The 24875-nt window shown below is 45.0% G+C and overlaps 1 long non-coding RNA gene across 5 annotated transcripts in view; it reads right to left on the reverse strand.

Moving 5' to 3' along the window:
• Positions 1 to 24875, reverse strand: part of LOC115495484 (uncharacterized) — a 93481-nt gene that overhangs the window by 13485 nt on the left and 55121 nt on the right. For 4 of the 5 annotated variants that reach the window (XR_012056266.1, XR_012056268.1, XR_012056264.1 and 1 more), the window contains 2 exons: positions 24647 to 24789; positions 17131 to 23993 (listed from right to left, as the gene is read on the reverse strand). This is a non-coding gene — a long non-coding RNA (uncharacterized lncRNA). The remainder of the gene's footprint in view (positions 1 to 17130; positions 23994 to 24646; positions 24790 to 24875) is intronic. The other variant, XR_012056265.1, reaches the window with a different exon arrangement.

The following is a 24875-nucleotide window of genomic DNA, read 5'->3' on the forward strand; positions in this document are numbered from 1 at the left end:
TATACCATATTATAACCATATTTATTTAAGTTTCCCACATTCTGTCAAAATCTGTTTACACAAAGAACATTTGTTTTCACTACTGCTTGTGAGGAATGAATATAATAAGTGCCAAGGGATTTTAAGAAGTTGAGAGAATTAGTGTTTGGAAACAATACATTCAGCTATTTCTTAGAGGAAGATTCATGGAGCACAGACACATTCTCCACTAAATCTATCAGAATGAAGTAGTTCTCATGGAGACAAAGCATATCCAGTCTCTTCTCAAGTTTCAAGCATATTATAAAATACAGAGTTTCTGAAAAAAAAATGAACAGGAATTTTCTTTTTATTTTTTTTTTCCAGAAAAAAGAAGCATAAAGTAGGTTAAGATAATTTTGCTTGTTAAAGTTGAAATCTGGAATCTGGCACTGAAAAATAGTGCCCACTGCTACCCAACAGCATCTTTTTCCACTTACATTGCTTCACTATAATGTGTACTGAAAAAAGAGTTATGACCAAATTATTTGTCAGAGGTTGTTTGTCGTAGCTTTAATGCATCACTGTAAATTTCAGCAGGTATTGGACTGGGTAATTCTAGTTTTAAGAGTATCATAAAGAATATTTTAGCCCATCAAATGCTGCTTGCATCTAGGGATTTGCTTCAGCATTTCTGTATCTCAAAGGTTCATGTTGCAAAATATCAGGGATAATTCTAAAGCTTTGATTTGCAAATAAGGAAAGGTAAAAAAGAGGGATCCATCTATACCATATTTTGTATATAATTTAGAAAATGAACAGAGCAGCTGCTCTGTTCATAAGGCAACCCTGGTCTCATTTGCTACCAAGATGCAGATTGAGTAATGGCTCCCCAAAAATCAGCATTAGCATTATTAATTGCAAATGCTGACACTTTATCAAAATTCATGTAATTTGATTTTAGACATTATACTACCCTTTATATTTCAAATATTCCTAGGAGATTTCCTCTGCTATCTGGAAAATAATGAAGTGTGTAATGAGTTATTCCCTTATTGACTGTGTCCTAACAAGCTAGAAACATTGGGGTATTTTCATTGAAGCATTAAAAAAAAAAAAAAGGAAAAATAAAGGAAAAATAAAGAAAAGAAGACAAGTCAAGCCCCTTTACCAAACCGTTGATTACAGATTTACTTGGATGCAAATACACAGCTGAACTGATGTATTTAAGGTATGCATGAATACCAGACAATACCCCATTTTCTGTACTCTCTATGGAGGTCTTTAAACACAACTGTAATATAGTTTGATTCATCTGCATGCCTTCTGTAGGAGACATCTCAGTTATTTTGTCTTTTAAAGTCTCTAAGCACCAACCACCCAAAAGCTGTTTCTGGAGGTTTGTTGTTAGAGGGTAAGCTAGAATATATTTATGATCCACTCAGTTTCCCTGTCGCCTTAAACCTGGCCGTCCATCATGAACTGACAACGTTTTCCTGCAGAAAAAGCTTTGTGGCAATTAAAATTTTCTTTACTGCTCAATAATAAATGGTTTATTTACTTACCAAAGCCCTGCAGCCCTCTCCTGCTCTGCAGAACAGTAATTCATACCACCCCACCCAGCGCCAGGTTCTCCCACCAAAAAAAGCTTTCAGCTTGAACTGCACTGACCATGAAGCACAAGAACTTGCAGGAGGCAGGCAGTGCCTCCCAAAGACAGCATCTGCAGAAAAATAAATTGTTCTCTTTTATCCATGGCCTTTCTTAGTTAGAGAAGAGATGTGACTTTCATCCACCTTTTCCCAGAACAGCCTCCAAACACCAATTCTTGCTGTCAGTCTTGAGGCCATGGAAGACTAGAAGTTGTTCCCACTGGGTAGCCTGGGGGAACACAGATATTGCTAGGGAACTTCACAAAGTAAGATAGCAACAAGAGTCCTCATCTGTCCAGAGTAAGTCACCAGAGAGAGAGCCAAGTCCACAGATCTTCCCATTTGAGATATCTTATGATGCTGGACATCGTATTAAATATTCAGTGATCATTGCTATTGATGTAGGACTGTTTGTCTCTGTGCTGAAGACTTGGCCTCTCTCCTAGTCAACAATTCAAATGAATTGGCAACAGTGCATGTGTTTAATATTTTTCATAGAGAAGAACATGGAAATTTGAAGGGTTCCTCTTACGAGTTGCAGGGTAAGACGCCAAGTAAATCCTGCTAATGCCTTCACCAGGATGTCTTACAAAGCTTGACAATGAGCTTGCTCCATGCTGTCCTTATCCTGGCATTAGGTCTGCAGTTTATTCACTTTTTGTTTCTGGAAACCATCTCCTAAGAGGCCTGGGCAGGTATCTTTGATGCTTTTCCCACCACATACTCAACACAAGGCCCATGAGGCAGGAAGCCTTTTGAGATTACAGATGGTGCACAGAAAAATAATGCAACTCGTGTGAAGTGTCAACTGAATTGGAACTTGCTGAGTTCTAAAAGCGACCACCAACCCCTGGAAAGCCAGTGGAGAGCCCCATCACTTCAGCCAAGTCACACAACATATTTGTCTCATGACTAGGTTGACATGATCCAAATTCAGTGATGTTTTTTCCAGGCCGCAAGCTGGTGAAAAGCAAATATAATTGTTCTATGAACATCCTCCTGCATTTGTTTAGGGTTTGTCATTTCCACGAGCCTCTCATTAATAAATGAGTACACAGGAATATTCATGTAACGTTAATGGCCGGGGGGCATTTCACGGAAGATTTGAAGTGGCTGGTCACAGAAAAATCATGTGAAATCTTTCCATGGGTTAAGCAATGAGCCTGCTGGCTCCATGAGGTGACTCTGGTTTGTTTTGCTACCTTGGGCTTGAAACGAGCAGCTGTGCTTAACCACGACAGCTGCAGGAATAAAGCTGGGCAGATGCTGCATCCCTGGCTCAGGGATCATACTCCACCATGGTAGCATTAGGGAAGGCTCCTACCACCTCTCCGAGCTCCATGCACACATCCCTGCCCTTCCTGATAGCCACAGCCCCCTCTCAGCTGCTGTTTATTTTTCCTAGATTTTATAGTGTAAAAGCTATAGAATAAATAGCTCGTGTGGGGTGAAAGCAAAACACCAAGCTAAAATAGGAAAAGTAGTCTCAACGAGGAGAGGAGAGACGCAGATTTCTGCAGCTAATAATTCCCTGCATGGCCTAGAACAAGCTAAATCAGGACTGTTGGGAGGCGTCCCCAGGGATCTGTGCTGCCTGGCTCTCCAGATGAAGAGCTTGTCTGGCTGGGCAGATCCTATCCATCACTTCATTAAAGGACAAGACCCTACACTGCCAGAGATCCTGCATTTAAAAATGGGAAAGAGATTTGGGAAATCCTCTGGTGATCACTGAACCCTTCAACACCTGTTTCACAAGACTTCAGTACCTTTGGCAACCTGAACCAGGGAAGCCACAGCACAAATGTATATTTGTACATTTCCCTGGAGTCAGCATCCCCACCCCTACCTGCCACTTTTCATCAGCTGCAACCCTGTACCCTGAGCTGCTTCTGCAGGGCCAATCCTGGCTGTAATCCCTCGGGTTACTCAGGTAGTAAGTGAAACAACACTGCTGGAGGCAGCAAGGCGGATGCCAAGGGGAGAGCACGTTGTGATTGGGACAGGTCATGACACTGGCGTTCCTCGAAACTGGAGGCAGCCACACCTCTTCCCGCATGCGGCCGGACCCCGGGGCAGGCAGCGCGCCGCTTCCTGTTATTAGAAAACCTCAGGATGCTCTCGCAAGAGGAGAGCTCATTAGCAAGTAAGTCAGGAGAAAAGGAAAGAGCACTGCCCCACGCAGTCCCTGCTGTGGGCAGCGAGATGGAGCTGCCCAACTCATCCCCTTATGGGCTCACGCCCAAGGAGCAGAGAAGAGTGGGCATAGGCACACAGCACTGGAACCACCACGGCTGAGCGTGGCGAGTATCTGTTTTCATGAATCCATCTAAAATTCCCAAGAATAACAGGACATACAGCTGTTAATTTTCTGTTTCTCTTGCTTTGGGGCGAGCCCACATCCCGCAAGACCTGGAGCCAAGGAGCCCCACAGAGCCTTGGGGCAGGCGGCATTCAGATGAGATAATCATCCACTCTTGAGTCGCAGGAGAAGAAAATAATAATGATAATTAAAAAAGCAAGCAGCCACCATGGCAAACAAAAGCAGGGAGGACAAGCACACTCTCAGCAGCCACAGGGTGGGACAATTGCAGGCCTGTCTTCGCTGGAAGGGACCGGGCAGGCAGAAGCACCTCGGCTGCTGCCGTGCTTGTAGCGCGCTCGCTGTGCTTGCTTCTCCCTGCAGCCACGCATTATCATCATTTATTCATTCCATGACCTTGAAATCCCTCTCCCCTACCAGAAAAACAACGAATCCCCGTCAGAAAAGTGGGCTCTACAAAAAGGAGGGAAAAAGAAAAGAAAAAAAAAGACTAAAAAAAAACCCAAAAAAACCCCCATGAACCTCTCATGTTGCTTGTATTAGGTCAGATGGGAGAACTTATTTAATTAGTGACTTTTATAGGGCTTTATTTTTCGATGCCCAGCGGAATAGTTAAGATTGGTAATAAGAAAGAAGTCTGGTCCCGTGCCAGCCCTCCTAAGACAATGGTGCAGGGAGGAAAGAGCTGAGCAATATATTTGAATGTTTTCAATGCCTTGGGTATTTGGTGGGGTTTTTTTTAACTTTATTTTTCAGTGCCATATTCTAAAACCATTTGAAGGGTGTACATGGAGGGGAGGGGAAGGAAATTGTTCAGGGCGGCCCGAGGGGAGGATAACAATGAATAATGGAACAAACCCAGGGAAACTGCTTCTTGCTCTGGTTTCTCCAGGGCAGGGGAATTTTCCCCTGAATGAGACCCACTCCAGCACAGAAAGAGGATGGCTGGCAGGTAGCCAAGCATCATATTTTTGTTATATATGGAGGTAGATTGGTCAGGTGCAAAATTATGATGGATAACTAGGAGGAAGGAGTAAAAGACGAGCATAATTTGCTGCTCTGTTCATGCTACTGTCCCTTCTCACAACCTGTTTCTGCTGCTCATCCCCATCCCAAGAAAATACTGCAGGCTTTTTCCTCCCGTGCTTGCCACTGAAGGAATAGGGAAGGAGGGTTCAGCTTTACAAATTTCCCATCAAAGGACTATGCATTTCTCAGCCTGTGGGATGAGCTGACAATGCCAGGGAATGGGGCACCTTCTCCAACATCCCTGGCCCATCCAACAGCCCTGCCTCCTGAGCAGCTCAAGGCCACTCTCCGAGGTTGAAATGCAGCACACAGAGGATAAACCAAAGCAGATGTTGTGTTACAGATTTTATGGTAGTAGTCTTTTGCTCTCTTTGGGCCCAGAAGCTGTGCTACCCACTCACCTCCCACTGATAGGGGAACTTCCAGAGGCTGACGGCAAAGCTTTTCAATGCCAAGTGTTTGAAGGACATTCATAGGCCACCATCTAAGACAGTAGCCTCACTAGTGGCCAAAAAGCCCCATGCAGCCTACTTGCTCAGTAGCCAAACTTTGGGAGGGCAGTCAGCCTGTTTCCTGACAGCAAGAAAGAATAATGTAACAGCATTCAATAAATTCCTAGCAAGCGCAACCAAAAAAAAAAGCCAAAAAAAGAAAAAAAAATTAAAGCCCCGTTGAGCTTTGTCCTTTGCAAAATGAAAAATATGGTTGTTTTGCTCCATGGGAGGAATAGTGGAATCAGCTTTAAAATCGACAGCAGATTTGGCCAGATTCCACAGCCCTTTTGGCTTCATCTTACTTCCAATAGTTATCTCCCTGCCAATTTGGAGTGCTCAGGACACAGCTACACACCTGATGATACGCTGAGTAATGGCCTTGGCTTGCAGCTATCTGGTCCATGCAGCAGGGAAGTGGGAGGGTGGATAATTATCAGAGGTCTTCATCTGAGCAGCCGCGGCTTCCACATGTCTGCAGCTCCCTGGTGTGAGGGCCAGTGCTGCATCACACCAGAAGGGATGGAACTGATGGTACCTGAAGGGTGTGTGGTGGTCCCCAGGGTTCAGTAGGTGAGTGGTGGCAGAGAAACAAGCTCAAATCATTGATGGCTCTACCAGCATCATGCAACTTCAAAAAAAGCAAAATAGACATTCCAGCATTTAAAAGTTAGGGGAATTTGCACTGTAGAGCTGGTGTTTGGAGGGCTCTCCTGTTGAGTGTCAGCTGAAGTGTCCAGGCTCCCAGCACCCAGCCTGCCTTCTGCTGGTGTTCCGCAAACCCTCATCTTCTCCTGCCTACCTCTCCCTCCATCCTAACCAACAGCAGCACCTTTGTGAAGCAGCACCGTCCATGCCGTCTCCTGTCCATAGGGAAAGGATTTTCTCATGAGAAACATGGGAATGTCAGGAGCACTGCACTGCAGCAGCAGATGAGAGGCCAGAAGGGCCCTTGCGCAATGACAGAAACTTTAGGAGCACGTCCTGGTATCTATATGGTTATTTGTATCAGTGCTGACAAGAAGGAGCTTTCAGCACTGCAGCTTGGGTGACAATATTTCTTTCCTCACTGTTCCTGCTTTGACATCAGTGAGAGAGTAGGGGCTCTACAAGGGCATTGTAAGATAGAAAAGACAATTAAAAAAAGTTAGAAATGGGAAAGGACATGTCATAAAAGTCATTATTAAGCCTTCCCTTCAGTCCCTCCACATTTTTCATGGGAATAAATGTTCCCTCTGCAAAAAGAAATTTGGAAAATTTCCACCTATTCTACTGGCTGCATCCATGAGAGTATTTCTGCCTCTGGCAATAGATTCTGCTCAAGTCTCACTATGCCGATGAGACATACGGCTCCGACGTATGGCTCCAGTACATTTCTTGAGTGAGGAGGGCTGGTGTGAGCAATACAGCAGGAGGTGCTACAAATAGGCAGAAAGTTTTGCAAAAACATGGAGTGGGAAGAGTGTGCTCTTGCAGCTAAAACCTGTGCTTTCTACATCTAATGGAAACAGTCCTCTGCTTCCAAAATTGCACAAAGCTGGCAGCTAAAATAACTGCTTTTTGACCTTTTTATCTTCTCTGATCTCTCTGAGCCTGGCCATTCTCCTTTTGCTGTCCCCAGCCACCTGCCTTTGTCATTAGCAATAATCAGCAGCAATAAATAGGAGACATTTCATTGCTGAGGAAGCAGCCTGAGATATTTTGGGCCAAGCCATCCGGGCTTGAGCTCACAGACCCCACTGGCCAGCAGGAAAAGACACAGCTAAAGTCACCTTGCTTCCTATTGTGGAGTTACAAATTCTGCTGTGAGCAATGTGCCCACACACAGCAGCTGGGAGGGTTGAGTCCCATCTGGATTTTGGCTGGCCTGGAGAGGAATTCTGACCCAGCAGGGGTTTCTGCAAAAGAAAAGGAAAGAAGGCAGAAAAAAACCCCAGGGGCAGCATGGCTGGAAGCAAAACCCGAATACAATGCATCTCTGGTGGGACTAGTGAAGGAAAGAGAGCAGATCTCTGTTGTGGGATGGACAGAGAGGTCTGTGCAGGTCCCTGCAGAACTTGCAGAAGAGGCAACCTCCTGTTGGATGTGAGAGTCTGAAATGATGTGACTGAGAGGGGATAGGACCCCATCCTGGGGAGGATGGATCATCAGGGCAGTGGGATGGAGGTGCTCTTTTAGGTGTCCAGCTCTAAAGATCTATCTGCAGAGGCAGATACCTTTAAGGCTCTGGGTCTCACGTGCTTCAGTCACATTTTAAAAATAGGACAGGAGGCTTCCACATCACTTAGGTATTTTGGAAAATTTTACTCAGCCTTTCTGCAGCTCCTGTCAATCCTTCTCAGTGTGGTGCCGAGATGCATTCATGACATGTATACAAATAGAACATTTTCCTGGCCCCTCTCAGCCACGGCTGGAGACACCTTGAAGGAGATGATAGTTGGATTTGATGATCTTAAAGATGTTTTCCAATCTTAATGATTCATTGATTCTGTAACTTCCTCTCCTCACCAAGAAATGTTGGGGGGAGGAGATGCCTCTGGCTCTCCTGGCAGCAGTGCCCCCTGCCCTTGTGGTGTCGAACAAGACACCAAAAAGCATGAACACCACAGTAACCAGAACAAAGGCCTTCTCAGCAAGGAGGTGCTTTTACCTCCAGGGCAGAGGTGATGTCCAGGTTCAACTTCCTCCTCATTTCAGGGACTTTGCCACTGTGGGGGAAGCTGACCCAACATGGAGACTCTGCGGTCTCTGATGCAACCCAGTGGAAAGGTGACAGCACATGACATTTACAGATCCCTTCACCTGCCTTGCAGTCACTGCTGAACAAAAATATCAATAGAGAAGCAGATCGGGGTAAGGACACTGCCTGGTATGCTGCCAATTACGGGAGCTAGCAGTGGGGAAGGATGTTTCCTATTTGGGCTCTTTCAGATTGGAAAACTCTACAAAGTTGAGCTCAGACAGTCCGATCAAGATTGTAGGGACTGTTTGTTCCCAGTTTTGGCAGGGTCGTGAAAGATGCATGAGTAACAGCATCCCCGAATTAGTGCAATATGCTGTACCAGGTTAGAAAGCATTCTCTAGTTCTGTTTTTCCGCTGCGTGTGTGTGTGTATTTCTCTTTAAAGGAGAAGGGAAAGAAATGAAAACACTGCAGTTGTATTTTTGTTGGTTGGGGCACTGATGAACCCTGTTCCAATTGGGCTGGTTTTGAATCACTAGAGAGCCATATCCACACCAAACAGTGCTGCAGCCAACCTGATGTCTGCTTGGCAGTTGGACTGGGCAAAAGCTTCTTAATAATTGGGGTTTTTTGCTGTCTGAATCCTAGTGGAATAAAGAAAAAAGAACAAACCACCTTTGAATTTAGGAGACTGGGTGCATAGGAGGGTGTGAGTGTGTGCACCTGCATATGTACACATGTACTAACAGACACACGGTTTGCTTTGACTCTTGGGATAAAGGAGCAACCTCCCTCACTGATTTTATTTGCCTTTGTTTCCCTCCCTGGCTGACTTTGTTTGGGGCATTTGCAACATGCCCATCTCATCCTGGCCATCAGGAATGGTGTTTTCCTTACTGTGACCACAAAGGATATCACCCCTCCTCCTGTGGCACAGCCCCTCAGTGCTGCTGTACCCAGGAGCTGCTCTGCCATTCCTCAGCCACCACCTCTGCCCATTCTTTGGGGAGAGAGTCTTCATCCACATGGCACCAGCACCTGCCCTCTGCCCCAAGCATTTCTCCCACTCCCACAGAAGTGCTGATACCCTCCCTGAAATCCTGGGTTTAGCCCCTTCTCCTCTGACTCATGCTTTTTCCAGAAAGAGATGCCTTGAAATCCTCCTCCTTTTCCCCCTTTCCTCCAGGGCTTGCAGGAGCCACCAGAAAGGTGCCACTGGATGATGCTGAGCCTCAGCTCTGGCCAGCACCAGCACTGCCTTTTCCCACAGGACCCTCTTGGCACGGGGGAAGTCACCGGCCGCGGAGCAGAGCGACACCAGGATCTCGGACCGGTGTGGTAAGAGAGCGCTCTCTCCCACTGGGTAACCCGGCAGCAACTGCTATTTCAGTAAACATATCATTTTGTGCTCAGTAAACACACATTCCAGAGGAATGCTCTCATTGTTTTTTTGCTCTGTAATGCATTAATGAAGAAATAAAGTTTAGGTTGTGTAATGGTGACAGCTTGAAGTCATTTTGCCTAGTGTTATTTCTCAGCAAAGGCTCAGCTCTCTCTGGAATGGGAGAAAGAAAAGACAACCAGATTTCACTTCAAACTTACCAACATGTGCAAAAAAACAATCAAAAAACAACAGCAATTAACTCACTTCCACATGCCCCAATAAAACTACCTCTCTCACTCACTCCGAGCTTTGTCATGTATGGGGCTGTTTATGGAGGAGACAATACAAAGTGGGTTTATACAAGGCTCTTGTTTTAATTTTTGTTTTATATCCACTGGAACCCTCAAGTAGTGAATTCATTTCCTGATATAGTAAACATTTCTGATGGCCAGGATTCTTTCTCTTTTCCCAAATGAACACAAACCCCTGGTCTAACTCACCAGCAGTGCAGTCTATACAAACAGACCCATCAGCTGAATTTTCAAAGAATGCATCTTAAGCACACAGCTAGGAAAATAAACAAACAGCAACGCCTTCATGAGAGCCCAGCAGACCCTGCTGCAAGTGGGAAGCTCTTCCCCAAAATCGCTTGAGCCCTCAGCTGCATGTGGAAAAACTATCAGCTTTCCCCCATTACTACAGAAAACAACCTTGTCCTCGTAGCTGCACACTGATGGGTGCCGGCTCACTGCTACATGATCTCCACAGCCCCTCTGATTTGTGACCCTATTTGCACTATGCAAATGTCTTTTGACAGCTCTCTTTTCCTGTAATTAAAACAAACAATGGCCCCTGAAACCAAAAAGGAAATCAGTAACAGGCGAAACTCTTTTTCTCTCTTTTTCTTCGCTTTTCTTTTTCTTTTTAATATTTTTTTCTGGGTCTGGGACTAACTGTTAGTAATTATCCTGAAATATTCACAAACCTTTTCTCCTCTCAAACTGTTTTACTCATCCTAGTGGCCAGCCCAGCATGTCTAATATAATTGCACTTTCAAAAGAACTAAAATGAAAAAAACACAAAACAATGATCAACCAGGTAGAAAAAACACCTTCTGTCTTTCTTTGGGTTTACGTATCTCTATATTCATACACATATGGGGAAAAAAAATTATATGACTAATTTGAGAAGCATTAAAAATAGGTCCTAGTGTATGAAGTAATAATAAATAAGGTTTTAGGACTGGGGGAGGAGTTTCTCAGAGAAGAAGACACACCCTTCTCTTTAGTCGTCCCTCTACTTTCCAGAGTATCCATCCTGTCCTACACGCTTCATCCAGCCCCAAAATGTTCATTGTTAATGGTCATGCCTTGCCAATAACAGGTAGAGGACACCTGATTCCACTGCTTCCAGTACACAGAGGCTCTGCTTTTGATTTCAGTGGGAAAAGTCTACATTCAGAGACTTCAGCATACTTACACACTCCTGGGATTTGTTTCTTTGTCTTTTAAATAATACGATATACATAATCCTAAACTGGGCCAGTTTCCCACCCCATCACACAAGCTTTGTGCCTGTAGGGCTCAGCTGAAGTCAATGGTGTTAATGTTGACATAAAATCATGGTGACCAAGTGGGAAATTAGGCCCGTAATACTTGATTGTCTTTTGCAAAAATTTTCTAAATGGTCTTAATGGTTTTGTTTGTGGTATGTGTTGCTCACTCCTGATTGTACTTCTGCCAAGTTGTACTTTTAACTATAAACACTGGCCTCTCAGAAAATCTGAAATAAAGCAAACCAGAAAAGATGTTCAAAATAATGTTACAACTTAATTTAATTTATCCCTTGGTAATTGCATTTGTAGATAATGAACAACGCAAACAAAACAGAACCCAAGCCCTTCCAGCCTTGCAATTGCTTTCACATGTGGACACACCAGTTACAGCCAGCATATGGTTAAGTCTCTGTCTGCATCAGGAGAAGTTTTTGGAGGTTGGGGGGCAATTTGAGGTGACACCAGCCTTGGATCTCTGCTCGTAGGTGACACCTATTGAATGTTAACCAATCTGCCCACCTTGGTGAGCCCACTTGGTCAGATCTTCATTTTTGCTGCAATGCCCATCCTTAATTGTTCCAGTATCAATCGATCTACTCCACATGTCAATCCTGGGGAAATATAGCTGGGTGACTGCTTGCCAAATTCAATTAACCATGCAATTGTAGTCCTGTCTCCTGGCCCTGTTCCAGTAAGATATTTGCATGCTCTCTTGATTTTAATCTCATGAACTGCTCCAAGTAAATCCTGTTGAATTTAGGCCGCTGTTTGCAAATGCTACAGGAACTTTACAGATGTGTTTGACATGCTGCTATTACGTGAATGGTTTCTTTGGCTGTTTCTCAGTCTTTGGGCTGGTTGTAAACTATGCTGCCTGACTGCAGTTCAACTATTTGTTGTTGCCTTTTTTTTTTGTTAATTTTTATTTGTACTCTTCTTGATGAGTTTCTGCGTGTGTCCCTGTTTACCTCCGTCATGTGGCAGAGCTTCTCCGCTTTGATTCGAGGAGTCTGGAACCCACAAGCAGCAATCAAAACCAGTTATGCAAACCCCTCACTGCACAGATTTGCACAAGTGTTTGTCCCACAGTTCACATTTACACTAGTATCTGCAACATGTCCCCATCCTCTGATTATTTCAGCAAGTGTTGTTGTACCTGCCTGAGTACTTGCCAGAAGCATTCACTTGGAGAATCACTACTGGTGCCAAAATAAACTCATGGTTTTTATTTGAGGGAGGACTTGTAAATAGTATTTTTCTAGCATTCACCCATTTCTAAGTGGAACTCCCTGTGTGATGAATGCTGTTTACAGCACAGCTCTGTTGTGAAACAGGGAAAAAAAAAGGCAGATTCTTGCACTTGCTGGCAGCATGCCAATGCAGTGGAGGAAGATACATCCCCTCCTGCTGTCACTCCATTTCTTGCCCCATTTCTTGCTCTGCTTCGCACTCAATGCCCACATGGAGACACAGGATTTTCATGGCAAATGAATTTGCCATTCAGGGAATGGCAAATTTTAAGAAAGATGAACGGAGAAGTCCTAATCTGGGTGGAGAAATTTTGACGTTTTCTCTACAAGCCTGGCCCTGTTTTCACCATTCAAAGAGCCATTAAAGAAAATATGTGGTACACCCTGCAAGGAATGGTGAGCCAAGTGAAAGACAGGGAAAGCTTCCTCCCTAAATAGGAGAAATGCAGGTATCAGATTAATTTCTGAAAAGCATCTCTTCCTAGGTCAGCAATGGAGCTGCAGTAACAGGAGGGGCTCAGGAGTGGGTCAGAACCTGGTGCAGCACAGGAGGAAAGCAGGCCAGAGAGCCAGAAGCCCCATCTCCACCACTTTGTCTCTCCAGGTAATTGTGGATTCTTCTACACACCCCAAGAAACCCACACTTGGCAATGATGAAATCACACATTTCTCCCACAAGTAAATTTTTTTTCTTTCTGCTTTTTCCCATTTTTACTGTGTTTACAGTGAAAGGGAAGTCTCTTTGCAGATGGAGCGTAGGAATGGGAGAGTTGTGTGTCTCTGCAAGAGCTATATAGTCCTTCTGAAATCCTGCACCTTCAACCATTCAAGACCTGATGTTTTTCTCTCCATGCCATCCTCAGGGAGGAGGAAAAAAACATCTGGAAGCTACTTGTGGCTCCAGGGTGGTTTAGAAAGTTAAAGGATGTGAAGGATTATACAGAAATGCAAGCTCAATTAAGGCAAACACTGAAATCGAGAGCAACTGTGGCAGTGTGAATGGCATCACTCCATATTTCTAAGATTTTAATCTGCTTTTGGTCCAAGGTCTGATCACTCCTCCCTGCTCCCTCCATCAGTTCTCATGTCTTAAATGAGAGCTAGGTGCAAGTGTCTTTTTCTCCATGGAGTCCACTGGTCCCCAAGCTGGAAAGTAGTTGCCAGATTTAGAGACACTTTAACCCTCTTTTTCCATTTGAGGTATGTCCTCTCTTCACCCACACTTCTTTGCTTTGTTTTTGGTTTTCTTCATTCCCATTTTTAAAGCTGATTACTTCCCTTGCTACATTAGTTGCTCACCTGTTCCTCTGACTGAGGAATGGCTTAAACACTCTTTTGACATAGTCCCTTGAAAATGGGTTGCACGGCTGCGGTCAATGAGCATAGTGTGGGAAAAACACATTAATACTTTCACCAGTAAGGCTGAGGATGGCTATAAATAAACCCTTCATTACAGTATTTATATATTATTACATCATATAGCCACTTAAACCAGAGAGCAATTGGAAGTGTTGAATAATGTAAGGATAATCTCCTCTACATTAGTTCCACTGTCATTGGCATTATGTGTTTCCTGGTGACATCGCTGCGCTCGTTGCTTCACCCAGTGTTGCGTGACATTGGTGGTGACGTTAGAGCATCAGCGGCCCCTCTGCAAATGACAGACAGCACTTTGCACGACACATGTAGCCTGGCATTATATAATAAGGGTGCTCCACTGGAGAATTTTGGCAGCATGTGTCCTTTTTCTGAGCATTTGATTCAAACCAAGTGTTTGTTTCTCAAAGTTTTCTTTAAAGCAGTGGGCCCATGCTGCAAGGGTCCAGAACCCTCCTTGAATGAAGGAGGGAGATTTGCATCACAGTGATCAACCATGCATCTTAGGAATCACCCCATATTGAGCTGATGAGATGTGTTGGTTGCCAGTTGGGTCCTGCTCACTCTGCTACCTTCTCCAGCTAGAACCAGAGGCATAGCCAAGGGAGATGGTGAGAGCAGGAAACCAGAGATGCTCAGAGCCTGGCAAGAAAGAATTTCAGTGGTGATATGCACATTCATGCCATCTGAATCCAGTTAGGGGGTATACAGAGGATTTCCTCCCAGAATGAATCAAATTACTTAGATGTGTTTTCAAATCACACAGAAGTATCATAATTCTTCTGAGATTTTTTGTTGTTGCTGCTGCTGCTGCCCTTCTTCCTTTTTCTTCCTTTTGTTGCTGTTCTTCTTCCTTTTTCAAAACACTTTTTGGAGTGGGTGGATACATGGTTGGTGTGACTGTGCTTAGACCATGGCCGAGTAAGCTTTCTTGCTGACTATGGATTTCAGTTTCCCCAGTTTTGATATGCTTCCCCTTTAGGAAGCCCAGCAAAACAAAACTCCTTTCTCTTGGCTTGAATGTCTCGCTGCTGGTTTTCGTGGCAGGGATGCTCATCTCAATTACACTGTGGTCAGCAGCCTTCAGTGCCTCACTGATCGTCACTTGTCAAACAAGCTCTTGTGTGGCACAGAAGGTGGTGGAGAGTCTGAAGGATCTCCACCACAGTGCATGGAAGGGGCTGCTTCCAGAAGAAGAAATTTCAAATGTTAAGAAATCTCATCTCCAAACCTTGTCCTCACATGACATATGACCAATTTCTGCACAAAGATCTGCAGTTGACTTTTATTACAGCTCTGATTTAGCTGCTTCTTTGATTTATCACAACAATGCACATTCAATATCTTTCTTCTGATGCGGAGGCCAGAAGTATAACTCTACGCATATGTTTGTATTCTGAGGACTTCGGATTTCGCAGATTCAGAAACTCATTCATAGAATCACAGCATTTAAGGCCAGAAGGAACCAAGAGAACATCTGGTATGACTTCCTATATTTCAAAGCCATTCAGTTGCAGTCAATTAGCCCAGTACCAAGCCCAGTAGCTTTGCTGCATCTTCTAGAAAAACATCTATCTCCGGACATACCAATATATTGGAATATGAACACATCAGAAGTTGGAGACTCATCAAATTACTTGATTTTGAACCGCACACTAATTTAAAAATGTTCTTCATTTCTAATCCACTTTTGTTTGGTTTCACATGTGGCCATCAGCTTTTTCTCTGCTCCATAACTGAGTGGCATTGCCTGGCACCCTACATCCTTCAAAGAGTTGGAGTTGGGTTTTTTTTTAATGCTGACATCTGGACAAAAAGCTGATATATCAGAAGTATTTGTGAGTCAATTTTACTGCAGTTTTAGCTATTTAAAAACTTTTTGCACTGTTGTTTGCATTATCATTTGTCCTTAACTAATACAGAAAAAATTCACTTGGGATATTAAAAAAAAATATTTTTCAAAATACTTTCATTTAGAAAAATGAAGAGAAATTGAACTTGCTGATGTAAAAACCAGACAGACATTTCTTACTGAAACAAGGGCTCTGACCAGCCTTGCCAAAGGACTTCTGAACACTTCACCCATCTCTTTGCACAGATGTATTGTACATTACTACACTCTCCCCATCCCATTTAGACATGGAGATAGATCTGTGTTTCACACTATCAAGGCATATTTTCCATCTTTGAAACTCCTGATCCTGAAGAGCTTGATCATGGTAGTAGCTTGTCCTTCTGGCTATTTGTCAAGGACATACTTTTCTCACCATTGCAAATTTACACCAGAAGCTTTTAAGTTTTGCTTCCTTCCCCTTTCTAAGTGGGCAGAAATTTTAATGATATACAAATGGCCTTCTGAAAGAAGCTCATTTAAATTTTCATTTTCTGAACTCCATGACTTTCTGCACTCCATTCAAGTGTCTTTGGTTTTCATTAATTTTAAAGTACCCAATAAATAGCAGTGGAAGAACGAGGAAGCATAAGATACTTGTCTCACATGGATTTCTCCATCTTTTGCAGTACAAGAAATTCAAGAAAGCTGCTGTTTGGGTTGAGGAATGCAATATCTGGACACTGGCAGGGAGAAATGCCAGTGGAATGTGGGTGCCACCTATCCACTGTGTTGCTAATATTGTAGGTTTTACCTCTGGGCCTGAATAGCCACGTCATCTGTGTGGCTGCAAGTTGTGCTCTGAACTTGTTTTGGAGAGCTGCTGGGTGATTCTAAGGACTTACAGCTAAGGAATGTGGCTGTGTCTCACACTGCACTGTTTAAAAGCATCCAGGCTGGGGCTGTTGGCCCCCCACAGGAACCACAGAGTGTGGAAGGGGAAGAATATAATCAATATTAATAGCATCAGCTTTGGAGGAGCATCCCAGGTCTCCATCAGTGAGAACAATGCCAGCATGCAAGGTGTGGAGCAAACCAAAGCACCGTCCCTTTGCTCGAGGACAACCACGAGACAGATGTACCTGAACACACAGGCACAGCCAGTTACTGCACCTTTTGAAGGCTTCTGGAAATGAGCTATCAATTCCTTGGTGTAATTTTTGCAACTGAGAGTATCCAAAAGGCTAAGAAAAATGAGACTTTCTCTGAAACTACATTTTTACTGGTAGGAGGAGAGCCTTTGGACAGAGGCACCCCGGTTGCTTGTAAAAAACTAGAAGAATGTAAAGTCTGTCACAAAGCCTGTAATTTCTGGAAGATTCTGACTTCCTTCTTTCTGGGTTTTAACACTGTTCCATCATTTATGAAATAGTTACACATCTCATGCTGATGATATATGACCCCCTCCCCTATGGATTCTGCCAGTTTTACTGGGAAGGAGCTGAAGTCCAAAAGAAAATTAGAGGACAGGAAGGACTGAGCCACAGGGGAATCCTCTGGTAAAGGAAGGAGTTATCCTGCTTTCCTTTAGCCACACTTACTCTCTCTTCGAGTCTTGCAACAGCCATGGTAGACAATAGCAAGCTGGCCAGAATAGTGACCCACTCCTGCAGATCTCCAAATATCAAAAGCATTTTGGTGTGGGTGTGCAGGCTCAGCCTCTCCTTCACTGAAAAAAAAAAAAAAAAAAAAAGGAAAAAAATGAAAAAAAGAAAAAAGGCATTAACACTGCTGTGAGGGAGCCAAAGGTGATTTTTATTTTTTTCTTGGCCCTCTTGCTACTTCTGTGGGAACCCAGCAGCATTGTTTCCAGAAGGCTTGGTCTCTGTCACCCAAGTGTTTGGCATGTTTGGGGACACCCTTACTACTTCCCTTTCCTCCCCTGCAGAAGAGTCCAACTCAGCTTTGACCACAAAGCCCAGGAGGCCTTGGAGTTTGTCTAAAACAAAAGAAAAAGATTGCGAAAGGCAGTGGTGTCAAATAATGCTTCCATTTAGTAGGAATTTTGCTCCCCTTGCATTCCCAGGCAGCACCTGCTGTGTGAGGCTCTTGGCCAGCTCCTCTGAGCCTCTGTGGTAAAACAAACAAAAACAGCAGGGAAAAAAATTCCTCTTTATAACGCCTGTTATCCTCAGGCTACCTTCCAACACTGCCTTGCCTCCCCATGTTGACTGTACTCTCCAGGGAAACAGGCTACTACGGGGCCAGAAAGCCTTGTGCAAATGGGCAGTTGAGCAACGGAGGAAGAGACCCTGTCTTATTGAAAACAAGACTGTTTTCCTTCTCTTCCTTCATGTCTAAATGCAGAAGGGTCCTGATTGTTGTCCCTGCCAAAAGAAAAAAAAAAAAAAAACAAAAGAAAAAAGGAAAACACCCTGACATCTCATTACTTCCACAGCAAAAGCAATTAGGAATTATCCTGCATTAGTGGAAAATAGGGCTGGGGAGGGATGGGTATGCTGGCTGGAGGGGCAGGGGAACATGTCTTTGTAGATGTTTATAGTCCTCTGTTCAGCCCTTTTTATCCACTCTTCCTTCTTACATGTCTTAGCATTCCAAGGCTCTTGAGGAGTTGTTTTCTGTTTCGAAGCATGGTGGAACTGGCTGTGCTGGAGGTATTATTCATGTTATTCATGGCACAAATGGCCCACCTGCTTTTTACCTGCTCAGCCTTCAGCTCTGCCACACCACCAGTGCTGCTGGTGGGGGCTTGTGCAACCTTCAGGAACCAGGTTAACCTCTCACAAGAGTTTGACAACACCTTTCTCACCTCACACTTCCCCTGCAATCCTCTCCTTGCTCGGCACGTGCTCACTTGAGGAAGGAAAAATTTTGATCCTACCTTAAGGCAACATCTTGCAGATAAGTCTCCTTAAGCTAAATAGCCCTGGGACAGAGATTCACAGGCTGCTGTGATCCCCTGGCCTGACCTTAGAAGTTGTAGGCATCACTTAAATTTCTGTAAGCAGAAAGCTTAAGTCTCTCATAAACACTGGAATTTCCATAAGTGCCACTGCAGAAGAAAGTCCCAAGCCACCTGCCATAGCCCACTGCTCATGCTCACAGAGGCAAACATCCCATCCCTAGAGCATGTCCTCACCACTGGGGTCTTCACTAAACAGCCTCCCCCTGGTTGTGATTCCTTCTCCTGATCCCTTTTCTCCTATATCCCTAAAGCCAAGCACGGCACATCGGCTTTTCCCGTGACTTTGCAATTTCAGGCCAGAGTTAGCATTGAACTGGCCAGAATGGTGCAAGGAGCCTGGATAATTACTGCTGGAATTGTGCTGCATAGGCCCCGTGTAACAAACTTGCCTCAAATAACCCAGCTTGAATGTCAGAGTCCGTGCCGTATTGTGTTTCACATTGTGGCTGTGGGAGTGCTTCCCCAGCAGGAATCAGGGTAACAAATCCCTTGCTCTCGCAGGAGGGCCCCATAAAATGAATGATTCTGGATCTCACGCTCCTGAGGAGGTCTCGCTTACTCCAGCAGTTGCTGCTCATAGCGGGAGCGACCATAGGGGACAGAATGAGGGAAGGGTGGTTTGGCAGGCTTTGCTGTATCATCAGCCCAGTGTCAGAGCAGGAAGGAGCACCAGGGCTCTGCTCTCCCCTCCAATCTATACTTTTGCATAGATGTTAAACTAAAAAGAAATAAAAAAAAAAAAAAACAAAAAACAAACCCAGAGAGTGGATAAACCCTGAGGCTTAGATTGAATCAAATGTATCTGCTTGAAATCCTGCATGGCTGCTGGTACAGGAGGCTCCCAGTTTCTCTCAGCTCAGACTTACCTGTGAGCAGCACCAATGTCAGTACGTTTATGGGGTGGCAAAAAATGAGACATGCTTGCTCCATGAGCACCATGCCAAACCCCCCTGCTCCCTCTTGGAGAAGCTTATAGCATCCCCTCTGCCAAGTCCTGTGGCTCAACATCCAGCACAGTTGCCTCTCCATCCACATCAGAAACCTGAACTCCCCCACTTCTCCTTGGGAGAGGGAGTTCAGTTCCCTGAACTATCTCCAGTCTCTTCTTATCTTGCTTTCCTTGTCAGCCAGTGAACTGTGAAGTGACAGCAGAGAAAAAAAATGAACTCTGACCTCATTTTTCCCCCCTACAATTAGCCAGAACTGTGCCTTTTATTTTTTTTTTCCTCCCCACTTTTTAAATGATTAATAAGACAACTTGGTCCTTAGCTTCTGCAGTGAGGCGAGTGTGCTGACAAAGCACTGCGATGCCTCTTCCAGGTCACCCGGCAGCAGGCCATGCCTTTATGAAAACATAAAAATTGGAGTGACTATTTGAAGAATTTGGAGACTGAGACACAGGAATTTCACCCTTCAGACCCTGGCAACTGCACGTCTGTGGTGGTCTCTGAGCCCCAGCGACTGCCATGGAAAGGAGTAACTACTTAACCGCAACCTGCAAGCTGTGAAAAACAGACTTTTTTCTTCTCTTATTATGATTCCTTTAAATATGCAGCTACTGCACTTTACCTGCTTCATGTGATGATGGCCTCGTGCTGTGCAGCAAGATGGATGCAGTGGTAGAACACAGATCTGTAAGCAGTACCAGTGGCAATGCACACTGCTCGCCCAGTCCTGCTCATTCTGAGCCTGAGCATCACTCTTCCATGTGTGCTCATCTCTCTCTTGAGTTTCCAAGGCTCCTGTTGCAGTAGGGAGTAGGGAACTAAGGCCAGGTGGAGCTTATTCTTTTAGATAATCTTACCTATTTTTGTGCCTTTTTTATGCCACCTGTTACATCTGGAGACAGAAAAAGCCTCTGTGCACTCCCAGGCATTACCAGGGTAGGAAGAACTCATCCCAGAGGATGCTTCTGAGAGGGCAGGCAGGGGAAGGACCTTCACCAGCACAGGCATAAATGGACAAAGCACTGAAAAGCAGCACTGGAAGGAACAATTTAGCATTGGCCTCTGGTTGATGGATTAACAACTGGATTGGCTTTCTTCCCTAACAGCAGGTAGTGCCTACCCTCCAGTCCTGTCAGCTGGAAAGCATCACTTAAGGAGCTGCTTTCCACACTGCTCCCAGCAGACCCCTCTGTATCGCTGGGGCTTTAGAAAACCAATGACAGGCCAATACATGCAATACATTCAAGACATTTTAAAAGCAGACAAGCGTTCCAGTGGAGTTTGTCAAGCTGCAGGGTTACTGCCGAAGGGGTAGTGGGGTAAGAGGTTTTTTGAAAGCATCCTTGGCATGTTAGAGAAACAATTTGCCCTTAGCTATATCTGTGGAGTGGCGTATAGCACGAATGATGTGATTCCTGTCCTTCTATGATGTCCTTGTGTATCAGTTGTGGGTCACTTAGTTGGAAGAGAAGGCTGTGCTCTTGGCTGAGGGACAGCAGTGGAACTGCCAGGGGGACTCTGAGCAGAGTAGAAAGCAGTGGGTGAGCATGAAGTCTTCTCAAGAGCCACAAATGCAATGGCAAGCCCTTCATTTACACCTTTTGATACCATCCAGAGGGTAAAATGAATTTCAAAGCTGCAGCACTTGCTGAAAGTGGTGTATTCTGGAATCAAGGCTCTTGTGGTTTCACCTAAAGATGATCTACCCCATGGGCTTTTGGTGGTCTTGGTTTAGTCTGTTCCATCCCTTACTTCTGGGTGACAGGGCCTGCATTAGACCCCACAGCCTCTCTCCACCTTTCTGCCCTTGGTGCTAACCAGCTCCAAAGTGGAGTGTTTCCCTGCCCTTTCCAGGAGGCCTCCCCAGCTCTTTCAACCTTTCTCACAAGAGCTGTTATCTGTCCAGTTGTGTGTGAGGGGGAGGATTCCAAGAGAAGCCTTCTTCATTACCTCCAACAAACATTCCCTTTTCTTTGGCAGATGCTTCCCACTCCTCTCACAGTGCAGCTGGAACAGGGACAAGATGTCAATATTTATGGGGCTGGTAGATACGGTCTTCAGTGTGGCCATGGAAAAGGAACAAAAACAGTTGCTGTCCCTGGGCAAGCTCTCTGAACCATCAGAGATGTTCTGCTAGTTCATGTGTGCCCCTTAATAATCAAAAACTCCCATACAATTGTTTAGCAAATGCTAGTTTCTAGTCATCATTATGACCTTTTTTACTGTAGCACCTCCCAGAAGTGAGTCCGATTGGGCTCCTGTCACGCTATGCAATCTTCAAGCTGCCAGGGAGGCTGAATTCCTTTCTCTAGGAGTTGACAGTCCAAATAAACAAGGCAGACAAAGGAGAGGAGGGGAAACAGAAGCTCAGGGGAGGTGAAGTGAGTTGTCCAAGGTCACGCAGCAGGTCAGTGCCAAAGCTGGGAGCAGAACCCATGCTGCCAGCTCTTGCTCTCAAGTCCTATCTCCCAGGGGAAGACTGGGCCAAAATAATTTATGAGACAAAGAACTTCTATCACATCCCTCCTGGCACCACAAAGTTCTTCAGCTTGTGCAAATAAAGCACAGCCAGATAAAGAAGCAGCTGGGCACTAGTTATATTTTGGTTTGCTAGGATTTTGTTTCTTCATATGTTAGAAAAATTCTTTACCAGCTAAAATGATCATCTGGGTAGAAGTATCAGAGTCAAGGAAGAAGATTGCTTTGGGGCACTGACCTGCAGATCTGGATGGTGGAAGGCAAGGTTGGATGGTATCTGCTGGAAGAAAACTGCTGACTCCCACCTACTAATCCAGCATGGTTCAGAGATGAGATGCCCTTCTGCTGCACACTGGCACTGACACCACAGCAAACAACGTGGGCAGAAGGGAAAAGGGAGAAAGAGAAGTCAGTTGAGATAAAGAAACAGCTCTGCTCCATCGTGGTTTTCCTATAGAATGAGATGAAGAAGCTGATGAGGCTTCTATGAGGCAACTTCTGTGAGGGCAACCAGGAAATGGACCTGGAATCTTCATCTGGTTTCAGAGCATGGTGGAGGTGATGTAGCTGCTGCTTGCAGGGAGATGATAATCTTGGGACTCACCTCACCCTCTCTCCCCTGAGAAGGAGGGAAAAAAACAACAAGGAAGCAAATCAACCTCCTTAAGGACTTCTTCTTTGCCTGAGGCAGAGCTGTGGAACCTAGTGCTCTCTCAGTCCCACTGGAGGCATCACTATTTTCATGCCCCAAAATTGATCTTTCATCTCTTTCTCATGAAACAGAGCATCCTGCTGTACACAGCATCCATCCAGGTGCATGTACTTCACCATCAAAGTGGTATCAGCCTGCTCTCCCTTTAAGCAACAACTCTGGCTGGTTTGTTCTTATGCTGTTGTGGTAGGGAAGGAGGGCTGGAGGCTGGACTAGAACATCTGTGTATGAAGGGGCTGTCAAGCTCAGACTCAAGCTAAAGTCCCTGTATCCCCTGTATTATGAAGCAGTAATCTGCTTGAAACTAAACTCCCTTTCACCCTGGCAGTGTTGTCCTACAGGGACCACAAATCTGAGATGTGCTATGGCACGATGGGTTTGGGAAGCTGAAGTAGTGACTATTCTTGCTTTTGCACTTGGTTCTTTAACAGATGCTAAACATAAGAATGTTCACTGCACTTCCCTCTTGCCCCTCAATTACTTTTCTTGCAGTGCAAGATGGGCCTTATCTCCATGGCAGGGCCAGGCAGGTGGAAGCTGCTCAAGCCATCCTGGCTAGCTGAAATGCCACTGACTGATTTTTTTTCAATTGTCTGCAAATGGTTCATTATCTCCTGCATAATGTTTTGTTGGTCGGATGCTCGAGTGCTGTAAGGACATGTGCCAACCATGCACTGGGTGGTCCTGATGCCCTCATACTTCCCTCAGCCCATCCAAGCCTCACTAAATTCTCAGGGCAAGACCAGGACCACAGCAGCATCTGCAGGAGTGTATGGTAGTAGATCAGCACTGGAATAGGAAAGACAGCCCGAGAGAAAATATTGGATGTCTTTGCACGGAAGAGCACTCATATCAGCCCATCTTCCCAGCACACTGTTCTGTGAACCAGGCTGTCTGTCAGATAAAAGAGCAAGAAGAAGGAAAAAAAACAACAAAAAACCAAAAACCAGAAAACAGAGCTACTTACGTAGCTTGACAGTTTAGTAATGGACTCCTAGAAAGTCTCAGTGTTGTCCCTGAGGTCAGGTTATTGAGTGCCACATCTAACAGAGGGGTTGTCACAGCTGTCCAACATCACCTCACCTCCAGTGGAGCTCATCACAAAACCTCTGTGTGCTGCCAAATCCAGGCAGTGAAAACTGGCAGGATCTGCTCATTCCATCCTCCATCAGGCTTTGCAGTGGTGACGTCAGTGTGGTCATGCAATGAAAAGTGCTGTACCTTTGATGTCGGTGCCACCAAACTCAGCAGAGAGATTTCTGACTGATTGCTTGTGAATGAGAGCACTTGAAGCTGCTGGCCTGGATGTTTGTTTGAACCTTGCCCAAGTGGGTTTTTGGCCTGTAAATGAGCAGAGCTAACCAGGATCAGAAGGACTGGTTAATCAGCAGGGTCAGAAATTAATGTAAGACAGCATTCCTGGGGGTATTTTGGTGCCTCTACCTCCAGTCAAATCCCAAAGAGGGCAAAGGAATGTGAAAGTTGAAAAAAATGTTGAAAGAACTTTTCAAAATCAATTGAAGAGTCAAGTTAAGTTTGGTTCAAGTCTAAGGCAAAGGCTGGGTATAGGTCTTCATCTGCCAGAGGAGGTTCAGCCCTGGTTCAAATACAATGTCATGGCCACTGGGCAGGAGTAGGAAGTGAGGAAGTAAGAAATTGCGGTAGTACATTTGGCTTAATCCTTACTGGACATCTGATTGCAAGAGGAAAAATACGTGGTTTAGCAGATCTGCCACTCTCAGCAGTGTCAGTACAGTGAAGGACCAAGACATCAGTGGTTGAGCAGGGGTATGAGTTAGCCCCATGCCTTAGCCCCAAGGCCAGGGAAAGCCCCCATGACTCCAGCTGTGCCATGCATGGGCAACCACGGGGCACTCAGGAAGGCCTGAGGCCAGCACAGCTTCAACCCCTCCCATGCAAGAAGGGCAGGGGCCCAAGGCCAAAGGGCTGCTGTGACATTTGAGGTGCTCTAGAAGGACTTCATGGTCACCCACCTGCCGTGCCAACAAATCATCAATCCTCTGTGCTGCCGCCGGTTTCTTGTGTGACTTTGGACAAGTTAGTCAGATCTCACTCTTTTAAGAAGTCCTCAGGACACCATGGAGATAAATAAGCAGAAAGCTGAAGCTCTCTGACACTGTGGAGATAAGGGAAAGATAACATGTAAGTAGGAAGGATGGGAGCTGGGCACAATACTCATTCACCAGTCTCAAGGCAAGGTTA

The sequence above is a fragment of the Taeniopygia guttata genome, chromosome 5 (genome assembly GCF_048771995.1).
Source record: "Taeniopygia guttata chromosome 5, bTaeGut7.mat, whole genome shotgun sequence".
Lineage (NCBI taxonomy): Eukaryota > Metazoa > Chordata > Aves > Passeriformes > Estrildidae > Taeniopygia > Taeniopygia guttata.